Source organism: Erpetoichthys calabaricus, chromosome 3 (assembly GCF_900747795.2).
Source record: "Erpetoichthys calabaricus chromosome 3, fErpCal1.3, whole genome shotgun sequence".
Taxonomy (NCBI): domain Eukaryota; kingdom Metazoa; phylum Chordata; class Cladistia; order Polypteriformes; family Polypteridae; genus Erpetoichthys; species Erpetoichthys calabaricus.
In genome coordinates this window covers 186,607,310-186,631,854 of record NC_041396.2, presented here as the reverse complement: position 1 = coordinate 186,631,854, position 24,545 = coordinate 186,607,310, and the positions used below count along the sequence as shown (strand labels likewise).

The following is a 24,545-nucleotide window of genomic DNA, read 5'->3' as shown; positions in this document are numbered from 1 at the left end:
TTTACTGCCAACTATAAAAATAAGTATTTTACTGGAAGAAATATTTAACATGCATTGCCAGTAGGCACTTTTTAAAATTCCTGTTATCATTAAAAGTAGAACAATAATTACACACTGTGTCCTGAACACCCACATAATCCAAAAAAAAGTGTAAAGTGTACTTGCTGCATACGGGCAGGTGTATCTGATTAGAAAAAGTGTGACATGTAATGAATTAATATAAGAATGTCCCTACTTGAAATTCACATCACACTGAAAACCATATACATCTATTATTAGATTTACTGAAGAGACCATTTTGTGCATGTTAAAGCAGTGCCATATAAATATGAAGGATTTTTAGATAAGATGGATACTACAAACTGGACGATAACTTTCTGTACTGCTAACACAGATATACAAAACCTTTAGTAATGGTTTTTTAATTTTCACAGAATGCACAATTTTTTTTTTTTAATTTTCACAGAATGTACAACTGTTTGATTGACAAAAACCTCTCATATATGACTCTGCTCTAAAATAGCTTTTAGAAATACTCACCGATAATGACAAAGCACTCTTGATTCCAGAATATTAAAAAAAGAACTGACTTCAGTCCTGACACTGCGGACTCCAGTTTCCCTAAAAATAAAATTTTTACAATTACCAATTTTTAAAAAGGAAAGAAATATATAAACAGAATATACACATAAAACAATGACAACTTACAATGGGATGCAGCTGATAACAATTAAATAATAGGGCCAAAAAAGAATATTTTATTGTGCTGATTTTGCAAATTGCCAAAGATATTATGCGAGTCTAAAAGAACAAACAAACAAAAAAAAACAAACAAGAAAAAATACTGACACCCTAGCATTTATGGTTTCTTGTTTATGAACCAAGTGGACATGAATGCTGAAAATAACAAAACCAGCTATTAGATTACCATTGAATTTGTAATGCTAGAAAACAATGCACCTTTGAAGATGAATTCTCACCCTGTCACCATGTACCAGGATCAGCCCACTTCATTTTCATTTGTCAAAAAGTCACAGAGAACAAATAACAGATTTCACAAAAAATATCTGATCACATTTTAATACCTTTGTTTTTAAAGATAAAGATTTCTAAAAACATTTCTTTAATATTTAATATATCTTACTAAACCACAGTTAATTTATGCACGGCGGATGCACTGAGGCGCATGCGTACTGCGCCGTGGCGCCTGCCCCAGAGTCAAATGCAGCAGCTTCCCAAAATGCGGCGGCTTCCCAGATTCAGTAGATGTCGCCCAAACAACACAACCTGTGGAGTCAAACGCTGCGGCTTCCCAAAACGTGGTGGATTCCCAGAGTCAGTGGGTGGCGCCCAAACAATACATCCTGTAAGCACCCAAACAACACCACCTGTAAACTAGACTTAATGAACGAAGGCGCCCACACAAAGAAACCGCTTTAGTTCAAATAGGGTTATTGAATTAAATGGAAACTTTACCATGCCTACGACCTGTGAACTAAACCTGAGGTGAAGCGTGCACACCAGGTTGCACAGCCGCCCAGACGCGACCGCCCACACCACCGCATATACCCTCCATGATATTTCATCACGCAGCGGCTTCCCACCGAGGCACATATTGCGCCGTGGCGCACGCCCCAGAGTCGAACGCAGCGGCTTCCCAGAGTCAGTAGGTGACGCCCAAACAACACAACCTGTTCACTACACTTGCTCTAATCCACTATGCCAGTAATATAGATCACATAACGGTCACAGACTCAAACCCAGCGGCTTCCCCGACTCAGTGGCTGGCACACGAACACCACAACCTGTAAACTAAACTTGCTGTGCTCCACTCTGCCAGCAGTCGGTATTAGCAAAGGCAACAGAATCACGTCTCCACAAAACGAAACCGCTTTAGTACAGCTATGCTTATTTAATTAAATGACATTTCCCCAGACGCACCCACCCTCCATGATATGTCATCCATCCAAATATCGGATGGAACAGAAACTGATTGCCATTCTTGGATTTCCGATTCGCTAGTGAATCGTGGGCTTACTTGTATCATTATAATGAATTCTGAAAACCATTTCGAAAATTATAGCCACACCGGCTTATACAAGCTATCTTAAGATTTCTTATAATGTGTAACTGAATAATACAAAATGCCAAAAACCAGATCATCAATTTTTGAAGTTCATAAACTGTTTTTCCGGTTTATGATTGCAGGGTACAGGCAGCATCTAGACAGCACTGGGTGCAAGGCAGGAGCCAATACTGGATTGAGTGCCAGCTCATTTTAGGACATGAATGTGATAAGCACAAACACATACTTGGCCAAACATTGATCTAACATGCTTGCCTTTCAGATGTAGGAGGAAAACCGGAGTACCTTGCAGAAATCCCATACAGGCACAAAGAGCATATGCACTCTCCACACAGGCAATGCCCACCTCAGGATTTAAAAATGGTGTTTTTGAGTGGGGAGGCAATAGTGTCAACTGTGCCACTGTGTGGCCATGTTAATAAACATTATCTGAAAATAAATAAATGACCTTTGTTATTTTCCCTCCATTTTATAAAATGATTAAAATAGCCTTTGCTTTAGTGTTTCCTGCTGCAAATAGTTATATTAGACTATTCCTTATCTAAAATAATGTTATAAAGGGACAAACAAATAAGTAAAAGACCATGGAGAACAAGAATTTAAGCAAACTAAAATTATCCCTCATTGCCCTAGAAACATTTAAACGTGTAGGTCTCTTTCACAAGCTTTTAGGATGTGCAAGTGAAAACGCACTTTTTATGACTTTGTCATAACTATAAAACATGTCACTACCTTTTAACAAACAAATGGCTAAACACTTGCATTTACATAGCACTTTCAGAAGTGAGTAGTATCTTTTTTAATTTGTACAAAATAAATGTAAACAACTAACCTTTTAAGGATTGAAAGAATGAACATTGTGAAATGCATCACTAGTACAAAAACCATGTAGTACATGTTAACCTCATGATTAAGTTAGCAGGCAATATTTTTGAACAAACAATAAACCTCTCAATTCAAAGCACTTACGAGAAACTCTTGTTCTTTATGAGCAGGTTTGTGAACACTAAGAAGCAACATACATCGACAAGACAATCTGGGATGCTACAGTAAAGCAGCGCAAGTAGGACGAAACGCGTACCAGAGGAAGAGACCGAGACAAAGGCCTATCTGTCTAATGTTCCTTCAATGATGGTAGCCAATTTCTGGTGCTTTGCAAGTATCACACTGCCACAGACAAATTCACTACATATAGCTTTCCTCTGCATCAGGCTGGGTTTACACTAGTTATTTTAAAGAAACTGTCTGAAGGAGCACTTCTTGGCATATAAAACAGAACTGGACAGCCCACTGAAATGTATTTATTGCTTAAGATAAACTGTTATAAAAATCCAACAAAGGATAAAATACTACCTTAAAGGATTGACCACAATATATAAAGTAGACTAGAAGACTAAGAAAAAAAAACATTACCAGATTGGAACATTAGAACAATTATAATAAAAACAGGCCATTCAGGCCAATATGCTGGTCCATCCCTTTCGCCTAGATTATGTAAAATGATATCAATTAATGCTGCCTCCCCAGCACACCACCGCGTAGAAGAGGGCGCTCGCAACAACTGTCTGATAGAACATCTGCAACATCTTATTGCAGATGTTGAAGGATGCCAGCCTTCTAAGGAAGTATAACCGGCTCTGTCCTTTCTTACACAGAGCATCAGTATTGGCAGTCCAGTCTAATTTATCATCTAGGTGCACTCCCAGGAATTTATAGGTCTGCACCATCTGCACACAGTCACCTCTGATGATCACGGGGTCCATGAGGGGTCTGGGCCTCCTAAAATCCACCACCAGCTCCTTGGTTTTGCTGGTGTTAAGGTGTAGGTGGTTTGAGTCACACCATTTAACAAAGTCCTTAATTAGGTCCCTATACTCCTCCTCCTGCCCACTCCTGATGCACCCCATGATAGCAGTGTCGTATGCGAACTTTTGCACGTGGCAGGACTCCAAGTTGTGTTGGAAGTCCGATGTATAGTACAGTCCCCTGTGGCGCTCCTGTGTTGCTGACCACAATGTCAGACGTGCAGTTCCCAAGACGCACATACTGAGGTCTGTCCTTAAGATAGTCCACGATCCATGCCACCAGGTATGAATCTACTCCCATCTCTGTCAGCTTGTCCCTAAGGAGCAGAGGTTGGATTGTGTTGAAGGCGCTAGAGAAGTCTAGAAACATAATTCTGACAGCACCACTGCCTCTGTCCAAGTGGGAGAGGGATCTATGCATCTATTATTCATTTGTTTTTATATAATAAGACCTTAACAAAGGCTTCTTTTTGGTCTTCATAACATTTTCAAATTACACATTAATATGAATTCTTCACAGGTCTTATACTAAATATGTAATATCCAGAGAAATGTGTCTTAGTTAAGCCACCTCAGACCAATGCAAAGTAAGGTTTACTTGGTACATCACATTGCAGAGATGAATAAACACTTCACAGATGCTTTATAAAGTGTTATGAAGACCCAAATAAGTGTATGTTAAGTCCTTGTAAAATAGTTTTCAATGAGTATTAAATGCATTTTTGCTGTACCTAAACTAACATGTTACCAAACTTTCTAACATGTGTACTAAATGTGCCCTTGACGCGATTCAAACCATATCCCTGCATTCTTGTTGCAGAATTTCTCTTAAAGCAAGAGCTGGCATTCACTGCATTAATTCCTTTCATCATTTTTTAGTACAATGAATGTAATTATTTGAAATGTTTGAATGCTATGCACTTTAAGGTAGTTGGGAATTTAAAAAATATATTTTGAGAAAGAAAACAAACAAACAAATAAATAAATAATCACTATGGTGAACCAGTACATGCACAATGATAAATTACATTCACAGATTTTGCAGACCAGCATTTTTAACAGAAGCTGCCGTTTGGGTTTTGCTTCAGGACTCATAGCGACTCATTGTAAGTAAAAATGTACATTTACATTTATTCATTCAGCAGACAGTTTTATCCAAAGCGACTTGCAAATGACTGCAACATTACTAGGTCATGATCGGGTAGGTGGTCCATTTTGAAACAAGCATCACCACATCTATCAATATAGTCTCTACTGATACCTGGTGACTCATGGGCCTTATCCCTGCCAAACATCTTCAAGTAAAAGTATTTTTTACCAGTTATGCACTGCAAACCAAGCATACCATCAGAGTTTGTATTATATGATGTACTGAATATAGAAGCCTATTTCCAAAACCTAGGCATACAAATCCATGCCCTCTTTTCAGTCACTTGGCTGGCTGTCAGTTTCTGTTCCACTGCATGGTTCATTGTGCTGTGGAGATTTCAAAGTATGCAGCCCTAAATAAAGAGATGTGCTTCATAAACAGTGTTAAAATTCAGCTTTGTTTTCACAAGAAACTGTACATAACTGAAGAATTAATGTAAAAATAAAAACTTTTTAAAAGTGTGAATCAGGATCACATCTAAGTTGTAAGCAGTATTTTACAATTGTTGTATAAATTATTATGCATATTTTATTTTTGTCCTGGAATTTTGATTGAACTTTTCTGCATTTTTATTGAATTAACACTTAATGAAAAGTGTATTATTTACTATGATATTGTACATAAAATGGTAAAAAAACAGAAAATAAGAGAGGAAGAGACAAAGTGCAGCATCCTAGAAGGGTAAGCAAACATGTCCTCCCAGACACAAGAGGGCAAATTACTCAGAAGATGCAAGTGCTTCCTCAATGTATACCTGCCCACCTGAGTGAGGCCTGGAAGGGTTGGTTATTGAAGACTCTGGGTTGAAGGAGTATTGTTGCACTTGAGAAATGTCATGCAGTCATTTTCCAGTTCTTAACAGGGTTCGCGGAGGTATGCTGGAGCCTATCCCAGCAAGACACAAGGCAGGAACAAACCCTGGAAATGGTGCTAGACCATTGTAGGGCAAACCCACAACCCACAACACACACACACACACACACACGCACACACACACATACCCCAACCACACACTAAGGCCAATTTAGGATCACCAATTCACTTAACTTGTATGTCTTTAGACTGTGGGAGAAAACCGGCGCACATGGAGGAAACTAATTAACTTGCTTATCTGTAACATAAGCAGGGCCATCCCAGATCCTGAAAATGAACTGGGGAATTAGCTGAAAGTTCTACCAGGAGATGGGGAGAGATTAAAGTTGCTTCAGAGAAAAGAATGAATTTAGTCTAGAATAATGAGAAGAAAGATGCCAGAGTAATGAAAGAGAAGAAAAGAGGAGATTAAATGGCAGCAATTTATTGTGGTATTCGGCTATGGGCAAATGGGGCAGCCATTTCCTGTTAGTAACAGGACAAATGTTACTTAATGCTGACTGATAGGTGCTGCAGGTTTCTTGTTTTTCTTTGTAATTTGTGCAGCAAATGGGGGAGCCATCCCCTGTTAGTAACAGAGCAAACTCAAGACTGATTGATAGGGTTTGCATGAGTTTTCCTGTGTATTTTGTGTTCTCTTTGTATGACCATCCCTTTGCGTTAATAAAAAATAAACACATCAGTTTTAATATCAGTGCATTATGGAGCATTATTCCCAAAGTGAAGAGAAGCCAGAAAGGCACCCTCCATTTAAAATACCGTATATACTCGAGTATAAGCTGACCCGAATATAAGCCGAGGTACCTAATTTTACCTACAAAAACTAGAAAAACTTATTGACTCGAGTATAAGCCTAGGGTGGGAAACGCAGCAGCTACTGGTAAGTTTCAATAATCAAAATAAATACCAATAAAATTACCGTACATTAATTGATGCATCAGTTGGTTAAATGTTTTTGCGTATTTATTTCAAAGAAAAACGATAAACTAGCTTTGTTAAGTGGAGAAGAGGGTGAACAAAAACAATATGGTATCTCTCTCACTCGATCTCTCTCTCTCTCTCTCGTGTGTGTGTGTGTGTGTGTGTGCGCGTGTGTCTCTCTCTCGCACGCTCTCTCTCTCTCTCGCTCGCTGCACAGGGAATGCACAGGGAGAGACTGAACACGTGTGGAAATCATCAGTGCGCACAAACCGAAAGGGAAACTGGCTTGTTCGTATACCGAGTGTGTGGTTGTGAACAGATGCAAAAGTTTGGCGAACTTTTTGGTCGTAACCCGATTTGTACGTGTTCAGAGACGTTCGTGAACCGAGAAAGCTGTACACTCCAGCTTTCTGTCGGGTTGGCGGGGGCAGCGGGACCTGACTCGAATATAAGCCAAGGGTGACGTTTTTCAGCACATTTTGGGTGCTGAAAAACTCGGCTTATATTCGAGTACATATGGTATGTAAACCTAAATCCTTGCAAAGGAACAGTGTGCAATTAATGATTTAATCCTCACCTAACTACATATTAAGTTATTTTAAAGCTTGGTTTTATAAATGAAGAGTTTCACTGCAAAACGAGATGACACCATATTTTAATTTATAGAACTCCTGGTGTAGAAAGATAGCATACTGAAAAACTTATTTTAGGAAGACATGAAATATCTTACTGCTCATCTGTTTCAATGTAAGCTTTCAGAATGTGATTAACACCACTTCTCTTTTTAGTACAAATTACTATGTAGAGTTTCAGTCAGTCAGCATCTTTCAAAACATCAAACATGGCGGTTTATGGCATTAGCTGAATGCATTATTTACTTTATTTGTACTTACTTATTAGTAATAATTTTTCATGATTAATCATTTTTATTTCACAATTACATTTACCAGTGGGCTTGCTCATTTAAAAAGGCAGAGGATTTCTACACTTCATAAGCATCTCTCACTATTTCAGAGCACATATTCTTGAGTGGCAGTTTCAGACATAAATCATTTTACTCGCATTAGTCTGGAATTAAATGCCCTGCCTTGCCAAATGGTTGAATTCAAGATCTACTACATGCAAGTATAATACTGGGGAAAACCCAGTAATATATCAACTCTTAATAAAGAGGCCAGATTTAGTTTTGAAAATTAAAAATGGAGGCAAATGTCTTTTAAGCCTAATAAACTTAGTAACAAATGTTACTTTGAACTTTAATCAGAATTATAACTCAATAATTATTATTATCTTTCTAGATTACAAACCTTCCTACGGTCACGTGAAAAAGTAAGTTCACTTGATTTCTTTTATATTAACATATTTTGACATATTAAGATTTGGTCTTCATTTAAACAGTATCTTTAGATAAAGGTGATATAACGTAAAAAAATGAAAATTTGACTTTGCAACAGTTTACTCAATGGAAAATAAACAGATACTTTTTCCATATATAATAATAGGTAATAATGTAAGTACACTCTTGGCTGTAATAGCTGGTATTGTCAAATTTGCCAGAAACAAAGGGCACAATACCGGCCCCTACAGAGGTTTCCTATGACTGTCTACCAATCTATCTTTCATCAAATGGGAGAAAGTCTTTCCCACTGCAGAATTTTATCAGCTGTGCAATGTTGTGCCTTGAGTGTATAGCCAATTTCAAATCCCCAAACCATGAGTGAGAGAGAGAGAGAGAGATTAGGAGCATGTGCTGATACAGAGCGTTGCCCCCAAACCATATCCTGATGAAATTTAGATCTGTTTTTTGACTTGGTCATTCCAGAACCTTCCATTTCTTTTTTTTTTTCCCCAGTCATTCTTTTGTGGATTTACTAGTATGTTTAGGGTCATTGTCATGTTGACAGGTCTACTTTCAGTTGAGTTTCAATCTTCTGACAGATGGCCTCACATTATCCTCAAACATGCTATGGTACAATGAAGAATTTATAGTGGATTGTTCTTTGTTGGTGAGCTGCCCAATCTCTGATGCAGCAAAGTGGCCCAAAACTATAATTTTTACACCAACATGTTCTATAGCTGGTGCCTGGTTCTTTTGGTCAAATGCGGTCTTTACAGTACCAAAACACACAATTAGCGAAAATTAGTCATATAACTAGCTTTACCTAGATTGTCCAGAGCACACTGTTCCAGAAGTCCTGGGGCCTCATGTATAAACGGTGCGTACGCACAGAAATGTTGCGTCCGAACGTTTCCACGCTCAAATCGCTATGTATAAAATCTAAACTCGGCGTAAAGCCACACACATTTCCACGGTACCTCATACCCTGGCGTACGCAATTTCTCCACTCGGTTATGCAGACTGGCGGCACCCAGCGTCAAAGCAGTGCTACTGTTCCTGTGTGGTCACCCTTTCTTTCTTAGATCCACATTCCTGACGCGGCTTTATAAATACACTGAAACTAACTGCATATTGTTTATTAGGGTAAAGCATCTGATTGTAATTAACCTGCAGCAATATAATGGTCCAGGGAATAGCCATAGTATTCCAAATACCATAACTGCTTTAGCATTGTTACTCACACTGCATCTTCTTCTTCTTTCAGCTGCTCCCATTAAGGGTTGCCACAGCAGATCATCTTTTTCCATATTACTCTCACTGCACCACTCGGAGTATTTATATCACTGTATCTAAGTGGGGAATCACAGCAGCAGCTGATCGGAAAGAGAATTATCGGTATACAGCATGAAGCAGACGCTGCCTCAGCCATGGCAAAACGCTTCAAAGCCTTTCCTGTATCAAGTCGCGGTTCAGAAAAAGTTTCATCCCAAGAACTATACAGGTGCTGGTCATAAAATTAGAATATCATGACAAAGCTGATTTATTTCAGTAATTCCATTCAAAAAGTTAAACTTGTATATTAGATTCATTCATTACACACAGACTGATGTATTTCAAATGTTTATTTCTTTTAATGTTTAAATGCACTCAATCAGTCCATCAAGTGCTCCTTGTAGAACTGTTTGTTCTTATAAGTACAATTACCTCACTGTAAACTTGCACTACAGTTATAATATTGCACAACCTGCGCCACTTTATAAAGCGCGTATTTACATATGATGACAATATGATTTTTAAGATGAAATGCAGCAAAATATGTTGATTACATTATACAGATAAAACTTTAACTTCATTTAAATAATCTGTATTGTTAATAATTAAACATGTGAGGACATGGTGCCACAGCGCTAGCTAGTTCATGGATTGTTCCTGCCTTGCATTGTATTCTGGAAGGATAGATGGATAGAATAATTAAACATGTACTACGAAGATATTTCAATGTTCCTTAAAAGTTTTGAAGAATCGGCGTTCTAAGCTTACAGATGGCTCCACGTCTATTACATAGCTGATTGTGTGGCGATTGGGTATTTGTAGAAAGAAAAGTAAGGACAGGAATTGGAGGTTAGTACGTTTGAAAGAGACAGTACTTCTGTAATAAATTATTTCATTGAAGGTCGCGCATGGCACAGCAAGCCTCTTGCGTGAGACATGAACAAGCACTGTGCCACCGTGTTCCCATGTTTAATAACATGCTTTCATTCCTATCATCATGAAAAAGATATCACGTATACATCTCAGTATTTTAATTATTCAGAGAGCTGTAATATCACGAATGCAATGGATTATGTGTCCTGTCGGAGAAAGAGAAAGCCCGTTTAAGAAGCAGGTAGTGATTCACACACAGAGCACAAAGAAGATCAAATATAGAACAAAGCATTTAACGTGCTACTTTAGTTACGATGGGATTTGAGAAACTAGTAAATTAAACGATTTTAAGATGAACTTTACGATGTTCTACTTTAATGGCAAAATAAACTACGTGATTAAAGTGGAAATTTCAAGATTAAAGTTGACATTTCGTGCTTTTTTCCCCACTGTGTGCCTATTTTTTTTTGTCTGTACCCTAATAAGCTTTCATATGACACTCAGACGGTGGGCTACGACTCGCCTTTTCACACCGACTTTGATATGGGACTTCTTTTTTTTATTTCGGGCACTGTGCGACTTTGTGAACTTGAGCTTTCGAGTTTCTCTGACACTCTGTCACTTGATCAACTTCCTTTTGTTGTTTATATCACTGTTTAAACCAACAAATAATACGCTGTTCCTTTGCCTCCACTTGGTATTCACTGAAATTCGTATATTTTCCCCTGTGCTTTTCCCATTGTCTTTTCACAGAAGGCTAAGCTTAAGGGCTATTTATATTGATTTGCATATTCAAAGAGGTGTAATTCTGGGAGGAGTTGGGGCGGGACAGAAGGCGCGTGCATGTGCGTTACTTTTCATGCTGATCTGGATTTATGTAGTGGAAGAATGTGAAACTTTGCATACGTACAGATTCCTGCATCTGGATTTTTCTGTGCGTACGCACATTCCTGCTTTTGTGCTTATGCCATGTTATAGTGCGAGTTCTACGCACGGCGTTATACATGAGGCCCCAGGTCTTTGCCTTCATAAGCAAACTTCAGTTTTGCCCCAATGTTCCTTCTGTACTTACTTTTTTCTCATGTGGAATATGCATTTATATTTATTTAAATTGTACAATTAAGTACAGAATGTAAAAATGCTCTGATGTTTGTCATATCACCTTTATCTGTAAATACTGTTTTTAAACAAAGATCAAACCTCGATATGACCACATATGTTAAGGTCAAGTCAGGTCAGGTCAGGTCAAGTTGGGGAGCATGCACTGGTACAGCATGTTGCTGCACCCATGACACGACAAAACAGCTCAGGATCCCAGTTGGCTACCCCCCCTGGTAGACATGCAGTTCAGTCTCACCATCTGGAAATGACCCTCTATCTTCCGCAGCCAGGTCTTACGTGGGTGTCCCCTTGACAAGGTCCAGCCACTTGGGTCCTCAACAATAAGAATCCTGTGAAACGGATCACCCTCGGGGAATCGCGACACATTGCCATAGTGCCATAACTGACGTTCCATCACAATGAAGGTAATGTGCCGTTATTTGGGACTCCATGAGCAACCGCTCACTCGACACAAAGTCAAACCAGCGGTACCCAAGGATTCTCTGAAGAGACACAGAACCAAAGGAGTCCAGTCTTTGTCTCAGGTCACTGGATAGCGTCCATGTCTCACAACCATATAGCAAGACAGGAAGCACCAGGACTCTGAAGTCTTGGACCTTCGTCCTTTTGCAAAGATATCGGGAGCACCACACACCCCTTTCCAGCGACCTCAAGACCCCCCACCATGCTCTCCCAATCTGTCTACTGACTTCATAGGAAGAGTCACAAGAGACATGAATGTTAAAATGAGAAAAAAATCATTTCATGTGGTGTACACATGAATGTAATACTATTTGTAAGGATAAGAAATGTACAATGCTGAAACACCAAGTATGGATAAGCTAATTTAACATGTGCTCATTAAGCAAACAGAAATATTACAAAAAAAAAATTTTTAAACTTTAAAATACTGTACTATTTTGGTCATTCGCATTTATTGTATCCCATGGCTATATAATTTACTTACTAGTAAGTCATGTTCTTTTATCTTAATCACCTTATCTGGAGCAACAGAACTCCCTTAATTTCTTGAACTGGTGATTGTTTAGATAACTCTGATGAAATGTCTTTAGTTGTTTCGCTGTCTACTACATGTTGAATAAATGTGTAAACAGTTTATGTGAGCAAATAAAGTAAGGCCTAAACTAAGAGTTCCTTTGAAAATGGCATGTTTTCTATGGCATATAGCTTGTACATTTTCATTTGACAACACACATGCACCAGTTCAGTTTGTGTACAAACAGTATCTGACATCTGCCACATGCATTAAGCAAATCTCCAAACAGAAATTCCTTGCTTGCTAAACTGCCCAATATTCTCACTAAGGTAACTTTTCTGAGGCTGTGTAAACTGTCCATAATCATCAAGTCAAATGTCTGAACATTTGCTTGACTACAAAGCACAACGGTTCATACTTCTGGAAACTGCATCTGATTACTAAAATAGTTTACATTGATGTACATGTTGTTAAAATTACAAAACCTGCCTAACCATAAGATTTAACATGTTAGAAAGGGAACCTTGAAGAGAGTTACCTCTTATCCAGAGTCTATCAACTTCTTACTGTGGATGAACAAAGTAAAGATAAGTAAGAGTGATTTGGTTCAGTATAAGTTAACATTAGAATCAAATGATTCAGTCTTTTGTGTTTGTTGTGTTCAGTTGTAGTTTCCAGAAACTCTAGGGGGATTATTTAAAAAAACATGTGTTACCTGTTGAAAGAATAGAAAAGGAGAGTCTTGAATAAAAGAACATTATTTATTCTTGATTGGAGATTGGTGTGTGCCTGTCGTAAAATAAAGAAGTTAACGTTCCGAGTTACCCATGGCTGGCTAATTATTTTACCCTGCTCTGGTCACAACAAAATTGGCAACGAGGTTCTCCGCTTTAGATTGTGCATGCTTGCAGTGAAACTGGCTGTTGCTAATGTGCCGGCAAGTCTGCAGTGCCTTTTGCAACGTGGCTTCAGATGTTCAATAACTATCTGCTCGTCATTGACGGTACTGGGGATGCTTAGCCTGACGCTGTGCTACTTTATTGTCTCGGGACCGAAGGTCAGCAAATTTTTTACACCCTGCCTAACACAGCTACTACGTTCGATACCGCCGTAGGAGCTTTGAAAGTATACTTTATGCCTAAAGGTAACGTGGTCATTGAACACCATACATTTCGTTAAGAGGACCCATGGACCACAAGAGACTGTTTTACAATACGTAGCGGCACTACGTGAGCTTGTCGCAACATGTGAATTTGCCGAACGCGCAGATGAAATGATTTGTGACCAATAGATTGAGCATGCATATAGCCCACGCATACGTGAAAGATTACTGTTGGAGCCAGGCTTTACATTGGATAAAGCAGTAACTCTTGCTACTCAGATAGAAGAAGCTACAGATCAGGCTAAAATCATTTCTATGAACTCCAACGTCATGCCAGTACAGACAGTGCAGCATAAACATAGGAATAAACCCAGACAGTGACAGACACCTGCTAATACTATGTCTGCTAACCCTGCTAAGGGAAAGGCGTGCTTTTGATGTGGCAAAAGCAACTTGTAGGCATTGCAAAAAGACTGGGCATTTTGCTAAAGTGTGTCGCTCTGCCCAACCCTGTACACAGGAAATATGTGAGGCTGAATTGCCAGAAGTTACTGTACTATATACAGAAAATACAATACATACAGCTGCTAAAATTACTTGTGCAATGGAAATCTCAGCTCCAGGCTCACGTTCCTGCTCATTGGACCTGATTGTCGACACTGGCTCATCAGTCTCAATATTACCACACTGCATTTACACCTGTCACTTCAGCAACATTCCTCTGACAAAACCTACAGTGAGACTTGTGACATATTCAAAATCTCATATCCCCGTACTTGGGTGCCTATCTGTAACTGTGTGTTTACATGGCTGTACAATTGTGGCGACATTTTTCATTGTGGAAAATGGAACCCCACTAATGGGTAGAGACTTAATGTCACTTTTACATGTGCACATCGTGAACAATAAAGCTATGCCTTCTGATGCTGCAGCTTCCACTTAGCCAATGGACAGGGGCACAGCAGCACACTGTAAGACTGGCACAGGCAGTGTTAAAAACTTCATCCACTGCATTAACATCGTTGAGACAGTACCTCCTGTGTGACAGAAGCTGCGCCGCTTACCTCTGTCGGTTAGAGATGCTGTGTCTGAAAAACTTGATCGCTTACTCATTGCTGGTGTCATAGAACGAATTGATGCTTCTGCTTGGATCTCATCTATTGTAGCCACTCTGTGCAAATCTGGTAACATTCGTATGTGTATTGATCTGCGTGAGCCCAATAAAGCAGTTATTGTAGACTCTTTTCCCTTGCCACATATGGATGAACACCTTTCTGCACTCAGTGGGGGCTACGGTATTTTATACCATTGACTTAGTCAGTGCCTACTACCAACTGCCACTGCACTACACATGAGGGCCTCTTCAGGTTTTGTCAGGTTCCTTATAGTTTGCCGTCTGCACCCTCCGCCTTCCAGAAAATGATGACTGCTATTCTAGCTGGCATACTTGGCGTGGAGAATTACTTGGATGATGTAATAGTACATGGACCTGACCTGACTAACCATGACAAGACCTTACAAACTGTTTTATACCAGCTGGAAGCTGCTCTCCTGCAGCTAAACAATGACAAGTGCAAGTTTAGTCAGTTCAGCCTACCCTTCCTTGGGCATATAGTGTCTGCTGATGGCCTGCTTCCTGATAAGGCCCATTTACAAGCCATCATGAATGCTCCTGTACCCACAGATACTGCTACTTTGCGTTCTTTCCTTGGCCTTCTGTCTTGGTATGCTAAATTTCTACTGTCATTGAACCAATGCGTGCATGCTTGAGACAACCTACAGGTGCATTCCAGTGGACGACTGATGCACAGAAGAGCTTTGAGCAGGTAAAAATATTGCTAGTGGATAGCCCTGCTTTGGCATTTTTTGACCCTACACTGCATACTGTAGTTTCCACTGATGCTTCTGACTATGGTCTGGGAGCCACTCTTTCTTTACTCGGTTCTGACTATGTAGAAAGAACTGTGGCATTTGCTTTGCGGACTCTTTCCACTACAGAGCGTAAATATTCAATAGTGGAAAAAGAAGCGCTGGCCTGTGTGTGGTTGGTAGAGAAGTGGCGCACGTCCCTGTGGGGACGTCGCTTCACCCTACTCATGGACCATCAGGCATTGACAACTCTGTTGACCACCAAGGGGGTTGGTCGTGCTGGGATGTGCATTGAGAGATGGTCTGCACATCTTCTGTCATTTAACTATGATGTAATATATCGCCCACGTTCTCAGAATGCTCCTGCTGACTGCCTGTCTCATCTGCCCCTACCTGTTGCTCCTGCAGCTGCTGACAATGCTAAACCAGAGTTTGTTGCTCTCCTGTCTGTGGCACGTAAGACATTGTCTCCTGCTGATCTGGAGTCTGCTTGTGCTGAATGTCTAGACCTCACTAAGCTACGTACACAGATTGTGTGGAGCTGGCCTCCTTTTCCAAAGGCTTTGGATGCTGATCTTCTGCCATACTACAAGCTCCGTCTGGAACTTTCTGTCAGTGACAACTTTGTGTTTCGTGGTCCACGTCTGATTGTGCCAGCTAGCCTTCGTTCGTCACTAACTGAAATAGCACACGAGACTCACCAAGGTGTGGTACGCACCAAACAACGACTCAGAGAACTTTACTGGTGGCCAAAGATTGACACTGATGTTTGTACTGCCATTATTTCTTGTCAGACATGCCAGCTGAATGACAGAACAGCTCATCCACATCCCGCTCCCTTACAGCCTACACCTTTTCCAGATGGCCCATGGAAAAAAGTGGCTTTGGTCATTATAGGACCCTTTGACACTGCTGCATGGGACAGCAAGTGGCCGGAAGTAGCCTTCACTCCTTCCATAACTACTGCTAATGTACTCACATTCCTGTCTTCTATTCTCAGTCACCATGGTAACCCCGTGAGTCTGGTGACAGATAATGGGGTTCAGTTTACCTCTGCTGCTTTTGCTGGCTTTTCTGGAAGACAGACGGATTAAACATCACCGCTCCTCACTGTATTTCTTACCCTGCTGCCAATGGAGCTGTAGAGCAATTCAAAGGCATACTGAAACATACAATTCAACTAGCTATTCAAGAACACTGTCCCTGCAAAGCTGCCATTACAGACTTTTTGCTTGTCTACCTTGCTACTCCACACGCAACTACTGTCGTTTCTCCATTTGAACTCTTCATGGTCGACAGATGCGCATAAAATTGACCATACTACCATCTACTTCTTCAGGTTTACAGTCTGCTATTGATGTCCGCACCACAGTTGAGCAACACCAAAACAAAAGGTATACACTGATGCCAAACAGGGTGTTCTCTTGCCTAGTTTCAAAACAGGGGATAAGGTGAGGGTCAGAAATCCTCTGCATGTTCCAAAAGGACATCAGAAGTTCAGCAACCCTATCACTAATCAGTAAGAAACTGGGTGCTCTTACATACATATTGAGTGACTGAAAAACCTGGAATGCATCTCATCTGGTTGCTTTTCCAGATTGTGTGTCTACACCTGTCCAGAAGGAAGTCAAACCACCAGAGCTTCCTCAGTCACCCAGACCCAAACGCAGTACTCACCCACCAAACTGGTTCAAGGACTATGTTACTTAAAGTAATATTGCTGACCCTGTGTAATAATATTCTTGCATTTGCTTTATTCTGGTTGTGGAATATACACATCATGTTCTCTTACATCCGGCGCCGCCGTGAGTGGCAGCCTTTTCAGCAGCTCCGTGTATGACTGTATATGTATGTGTACTTTTCTACTTTTATTTTTCTATTTTTATTTATTGATCACTCCTACCACTTTATTTTATGTGGATTCCTTCCCTGGACACACTTACTTTTACAACGTGGGCATGGATTTTAACACGCCGAGACTCGCCTATTCAAGTACTCAACTTCGGGCGCTGAGAACAAATGCCAGTGCCGGTGTGGTTCCATATTTACCCGACGAGGTAAGAAGGCGGTATCGTGGCAGCAGAGCCGGCACTAAGCTAAAAAAGAAGCGGCTTGCGAGAAAGTGGCGTTTCAAGCCTTCGGTGCCTTCTGTGATTCTGGGGAATGTAAACTCAATCTCAAATAAGATCGACGAACTGGCTGCGTTGGTGAAAAATGTAAGGACCTACAGAGAATGCAGTTTGTTGTGTTTCTGCGAAACGTGGCTAAATAACACCATCCCAGATGCCAACGTGGAGCTACCCGGGTTTAGCACAGTTAGAGCGGACAGAGATGCAAGTACCTGTGGTAAGCACAAAGGAGGAGGACTCGCTCTCTATCTTAATACACGGTGGTGTCACTCTGGACATGTTAACGTCAAAATCTCCACTTGCTGCAGGGATATCGAACTGTTGGCCGTAAGTTTACGTCCCTACTATTTGCCCAGAGAGTTTGGACATGTCATTGTTGTTATTGTATACATTCCTCCTCGGGCAGACGTGGAGTCAGCGAGTGACATCATCCATTCCGCTGTTGCTAAGTTACAAACGCAGCACCCTGAGGCGCTTGTGCTAATCGCTGGAGACTTTAACCATGTGACGCTGGACAAAACATTGCCTGCATTCTCCCAGTATGTGGACTGTAACACCCGGGGAAATAAGACTATTGATTTACTGTATGCAAACGTTAAAGACGCATACAGCGCCACCCCGCTGCCTGCGCTTGGGAAAGGAGATCATAACCTGGTTCAGCTTCAGCCTCACTATAAACCAAAAGTTAGAGTCCTACCTGTAACCACACGATCATTCAGGAAGTGGACCCCGGAGGCTGAGAATACTCTGAGAGAACTTTTTGGAACTACAGACTGGGATATCCTGCAGGGATCTCATAATGAGAACATTGAGGAAGTTGTTGACTGCACTACTGATTACATCAACTTCTGTATGGACATTGTAGTTCCAGTAAGAACAGTACGCTGCTATGCTAACAACAAGCCATGGATTACAAGTGACATCAAGGGCCTTTTGAATCAGAAGAAAAGGGCTTTTAAAGACGGTGATCAGCATGAGCTCAAGCGCGTGCAGAAGGAACTCCGAGTCCAACTCAGGTCGGCGAAGGAGCAGTACAGGAGAAAGCTGGAGCAGAAGTTGCAGAATAACAGCATGAAGGAAGTGTGGGATGGGATGAAGATCATCACTGGCTGCAGCTCGAAGCGGGGTACCACCATTGAGAGAGACGTGAAGAGAGCAAACCAAATGAACAACTTTTTTAACAGGTTTGACCACCCTAACCCACTCTCACTCTCACCTCGGAGTACTGCACCCTCCACACATCCTTCTGCTGATACCAGCATAGGAAAAACATCCCCACCCATAATAACAACAGCGCAAGTGAGCAGAGAGCTGAGGAGACTTCGTGCCAGCAAAGCAGCGGGTCCAGATGGAGTATCGCCACGACTGCTGAAGGTCTGTGCATCAGAGCTGGGGGGTCCTCTACAGCGCATCTTCAACCTGAGCCTGGAACATGGGAGAGTCCCGAGGCTTTGGAAAACATCTTGTATCACCCCAGTCCCAAAGGTATCACGTCCTAGTGAGCTGAATGACTTTCGGCCTGTTGCTCTGACATCACATGTGATGAAGACCATGGAGAGGCTGCTGCTTCACCACCTTAGGCCACAGGTTCAACACGCCCTTGACCCTCTGCAGTTTGCATATCAGGAGAAGGTGGGAGCGGAAGATGCCATCATCTATATGCTACACCGATCCCTCTCTCACTTGGACAGAGGCAGTGGTGCTGTAAGAATTATGTTTCTAGACTTCTCTAGCACCTTCAACACAATCCAACCTCTGCTCCTTAGGGACAAGCTGACAGAGATGGGATTAGATTCATACCTAGTGGCATGGATCGTGGACTATCTTAAAGACAGACCTCAGTATGTGCGTCTTGGGAACTGCACGTCTGACATTGTGGTCAGCAACACAGGAGCGCCACAAGGGACTGTACTTTCTCCGGTCCTGTTCAGCCTATATACATCGGACTTCCAATACAACTCGGAGTCCTGCCATGTGCAAAAGTTCGCTGATGACACTGCTATCGTGGGCTGTATCAGGAATAGGCTGGAGGAGGAGTATAGGGACCTAATCAATGACTTTGTTAAATGGTCCGACTCAAACCACCTACACCTGAACACCAGCAAAACCAAGGCACTGGTGGTGGATTTTAGGAGGCCCAGACCCCTCATAGACCCAATGATCATCAAAGGTGACTGTGTGCAGATGGTGCAGACCTATAAATATCTGGGAGTGCAGCTGGATGATAAATTAGACTGGACTGCCAATACTGATGCGCTGTGCAAGAAAGGACAAAGCCGGTTATACTTCCTTAGAAGGCTGGCTTCCTTCAACATCTGCAATAAGATGCTGCAGATGTTCTATCAAACAGTTGTGGCGAGTGCCCTCTTCTACGCAGTGGTGTGCTGGGGAGGCAGCATTAAGAGGAAAGACGCCTCACGCCATGGACAAACTGGTGAGGAAGGCAGGCTCTATTGTTGGCATGGAGCTGGACAGTTTAACATCTGTGGCAGAGCGAAGGGCGCTCAGCAGGCTCCTATCAATTATGGAGAATCCACTGCATCCACTAAATAATGTCATCTCCAGACAGAAGAGCAGCTTCAGCGACAGACTGCTGTCACTGTCCTGCTCCACAGACAGATTGAGGAGATCGTTCCTCCCCCAAACTATGCGACTCTTTAATTCCACCAGGGGGGGTAAACGTTAATATTTAACATTATACATAGTTATTGTCTGTTTTTTTTCACCTGTATTATTATCATTCTTTAATTTAATATTATTTATTGTATCAGTATGCTGCTGCTGAAGAATGTGAATTTCCCATTGGGATTAATAAAGTATCTATCTATCTATCTATCTATCTATCTATCTTAACTTTAATTATTTCATTGCTTGATTACATGGACGTTCTGGGAATTTTTGTCATGTTAATCTCATTAGCAGGCAGAAGCGAAGCTTTTTTTTTTTTTTTTTTTTTTTAAAGAAGTGTTCAGTTGTAGTTTCTGCCAGAACGCTAGGAGGAGTATTTAAAAAATGTGTTACTTGTTGAAAGAACAGAAAAGAAGTCTTGAATAAAAGAACGTATTTATTCTTGATTGGAGATCGGTGTGTGCCTGTTGTAAAGTAAAGAATTTAACGTTCCAAGTTACCCATGGCTGGCTAATTATTTTACTCTGCTCTGGTCACCACAGTGTCCCATTGTGAATTTGAGCTTATTCTTCACAATATAAGTTTGGAGGGGAAAAAAAACACTCTTCACTTGCATTTGTGACAGGCAATGTCAGGTAAAACTTGTAAACAACATCTACATTTGGGAAAATATCCTGATATCTAAGACATTGTGAAAGCTCTGGAGTGGATGCAATGCCTTTAGTGCTTTTGAATTATCTAAACTGAACAATCTGCTTAGCACGTTCTCTCTCTCTCTCTTAAGGGATGCTCCAATGAAGTATTTTAATGGCCTGAAAACGAGAGAGAGTTTTATGTTACTGAATTACCTTGCATAACCAGATGCATAGAAGCCTTAAATTATACAGTATATTAAAGTGTTAACTTTGGTATTTTTATAATTAAACTATAGACGACAGGTGTTATCTGTTTATTTTTTATTGACAAAATGAAATTCTGTACATATACAAATATACATATAATAAATATATACAAATATACATATAATATATATATATATATATATATATATATATATATATATATATACACATACATACATGCACTCTTTATTTTTATGCATTTATTTTTTTTTATTTTATTGCTTTTATTTGAAGAAAATAACTTTCCAGACAACCAAGAATAACTTCTATAACAAAAAAAAATAACATTAGAGTACATATAACCAACTTAGCAAACCAAAATTCAACTCACTGACTTAACAGGTTGGCTGGGATTCTTTCAGTTGAGCAAGGTAAGTCTACGTGCTAGTAGTGTGGTAAAGTCAATTACAATCAATTTGCCCTTCTCCACTTTAAGCCCATCAGGGAATACACCAAATACAGTTGTTGATGGGTTAGAAGTGATTGTTGACCCCAAGGCTGACTGAAAGGAATTCAAAGATTTTTGTCCAGAATGATGTTAATTTGGTGCACGTCCGAAAACATGTGGCCCACTGAGGCTGAAGCTAGATTATAACATTCACAGGTTGAAACTTGCCCTGGATAAATCTTGGACAATTTTAAACAAAACAAATGTGCTAAATAAATTATTTTAAGTTGAATGATTGTTTTGCACATATGGAGCTAGAATATATTCTATGCATGGCTGCCTTCCACTCCTTTTTTTGAGATGTGAAGTGAAAGATCCTTTCCCTATCGTACCCTGGGATCTTTGAAAGGAAGGGACTTTAAAATATTTGCTGCCGTCCGAGTCTTCAAGGATGATCAATATGTCTTCTGGAATAGAAATAGGTGGGAGCTATGGAAAGTTTGGGCAGGTTCCTTCTAGCAAAGTTTCTGATTTGAAAGTCATGGAAAACTTGTGATGATGGGAAGTTAAATTTGAAGCATAATTGTTTATATGATGCAAAGGCATTATCTATATACAATTCTCTAAGTGTTTTATATACATTAAATACTGTATAGGTTTGAGCGGGTGTAAAAAGGTGATTATTGTGTCGAGGTGCAACAGATTAAAGCTTCTTTGTCTCAGACAAAGTGCTTCCTGCATTAGTTCCTTATTCCGAGTGATTAAAGGAAAATTGGAATATTAGTATATTGATGAAATTTTGTATTTACTGGGGCACAAAGCAAGGTATAAAAGACATACAGCAAGATTTTATTTCTATTGCAGACCAGGCTTGTTGTCAATTTTTGTTGTCATCAAGGCTTATATATTTACTGCCCAGTAATAAAATTGAAAGTTAAGTGATGCCATGCCCCCTTCTGCTTTAGGTCATTATAAAGTTGCCCTTTGGATGTATGAATGTTTCAAATTTCAAATAAATTAGGTTATATTTGAGTCTAATTTCTTAAAGAACGATTGTTTATATACATACATATATATATATATATACATACATACATACATACACATATACATACATATATATATATTGTGATGAACAGCTGGGTCCCATGCCCGGCCCGGGACGCCCCTGCTGCTTATATTCCGGGGGAGCAACTATGGGCAGCTCAATACCTCCCCCGGGACGCTTAGTGGCAGTCTCCCTGGCCGACAGTGATTCCCCAACCTCCCTCAGGGCTCCATGGGAGATGGAGTCCTCCACAGCCTGGTTGGGGCCCGGGGTGGCCGCTAGGGGGGGATGTCTGGATTCAACAGCCGGGGTGGACGAGTCTTCAGCCCCACCCGGAGGTGCAATTGGGACCAGGTGGTCAAACACCTGGAACACTTCCAGGTGGGCTATAAAAGGGGCCAGCCACCACCACTCGAGAGCCAGAGTTGGGAGGAGGAGGACTAAGCCTGAGAAGGAGTGGTGGTAAAGAAGAAAGGATTATTGGTGTGTTTAAGTGCTTTATGGACTGTGCATTGCCTGTGGGGCTCGGGAAAGACGTGCGCCCACGGATGAAGAAAAAATAAAACTTGGGTTTAGTTTACACATGCCTCTGTGTCGGGTCAGGCGCCTATATAGCGCCTCTGTTACAATTATATATATATATATATATATATATATATATATATATATATATATACACAGGTACTTGTCGACTTACGACCGCGATTGGTTCCGACTGACTGGTTGTAAGTCGATCTGGACGTAAGTCGGCCTATGTTAATTTAAGGTAAGAATATTAGACTGGGTAATAATATTGTAATCATCTTAAAGTAATATTTTATCAACATTTTCTTACTTTCTAAGACAAACACAGCATACTACAGTACAATTTGTTTAATATGTGGAAAACGTACAAAACAAGAAATACTGTACTGTACATTTAATTCCTGGCACCACTGGTGCTTGGCTGCGGGTTGTCGATATCGCCTTCATCAGATCAGGCGAGGCTGCGGACGGGGTGATGGGAGGAGTTGCTCTTTTCATAAACATAGTGAGCTTCGTCTGAATTGTTTGGTTTTTTTTTCTCTTCATAAATTTCGCAATAAGGACGAAATGTGTTGCGTGCCATCCGTTCAATCCTCGCAAATCGTTCAATATTTGGGTCCATTTTTTCAAAATGAGCGAGGAGTTTATTCAGTAGATAAATCTTCTGACAATTCCTTTGTGGTGAACATTCTTTGTGGCACCTCCTCCTCTTCGTCTTACTCCAATTCTCTTGTTTCTTCTTCCGCCACTCTTTCTTCTTCCAATTCTATCAGCTCTTCATTCATAAGTTCACCTGATTCCCGGTCTAGCAACTCCTCGACATCTTCCATTTCACATTCCAATGAAAGGTCTTTTGACAGTTTCACTATTTCTTCACGAATCTCATCAAGTTCTTGTTCACTGTTAAATCCAGCAAAAGTATTTACATAACGCTTGACACACTTCTTCCATACGCCATTCATACACTGTGAGTCGACATTTCTTGCGGGGAGGGCTTCTGTTTTCTCTGATCTGAGTTCACCTCTGTTATAGCGCGTCTTTATTTGAAAAGAGCAGTGTCAGATCGGGGCGAGCGTGAACGCTAACTTTGACAAGCACTATAAATTTACAATGGTTGTTACAGACGTAAATCAAATGTATGTTTTTATTGTATAATATTAACAATAACAGCAGCTCTCTACTCAAAGCGGTAAACTCGAGAAGCTGCTAGCATCGAACCCAGAAGCTCTTGATTGGGAGTCAGCAGTTGTGTGTGGGAACTGTTAACATTTGAATGTGATGATTGTATATAAAACTTGTGCACGAACGAGACTGGGATAACTGTGGATGTGGATGTGAGTGGTGTGTGTGACTGAGAATGACTGGTGTGAAGCCTGAAGTCCAAATATCAAATAAACACTTTCACAAGTACAAGTATAACAGAACAAGTGCGCTTTTATTCAAGAAGAAAAAAGAAAGCAGGTTGCGGTAAGCAGTTGATGCGACTGCTTGCGTAGTGCAATCCTAAGAACTGCCCAATCAAGAGCTTCTGGGTTTG

At 40.6% G+C, this 24,545-nt stretch overlaps 1 protein-coding gene across 3 annotated transcripts in view; it reads right to left on the bottom strand.

The window, feature by feature from the left end:
- Window positions 1-24,545, bottom strand: part of wasf1 (WASP family member 1) — a 554,848-nt gene that overhangs the window by 407,274 nt on the left and 123,029 nt on the right. For all 3 annotated transcript variants that reach the window (XM_051925241.1, XM_051925242.1, XM_051925243.1), the window contains exon 2: window positions 541-621. The gene's annotated coding sequence lies outside the window, so the exon portion shown is untranslated. The remainder of the gene's footprint in view (window positions 1-540; window positions 622-24,545) is intronic.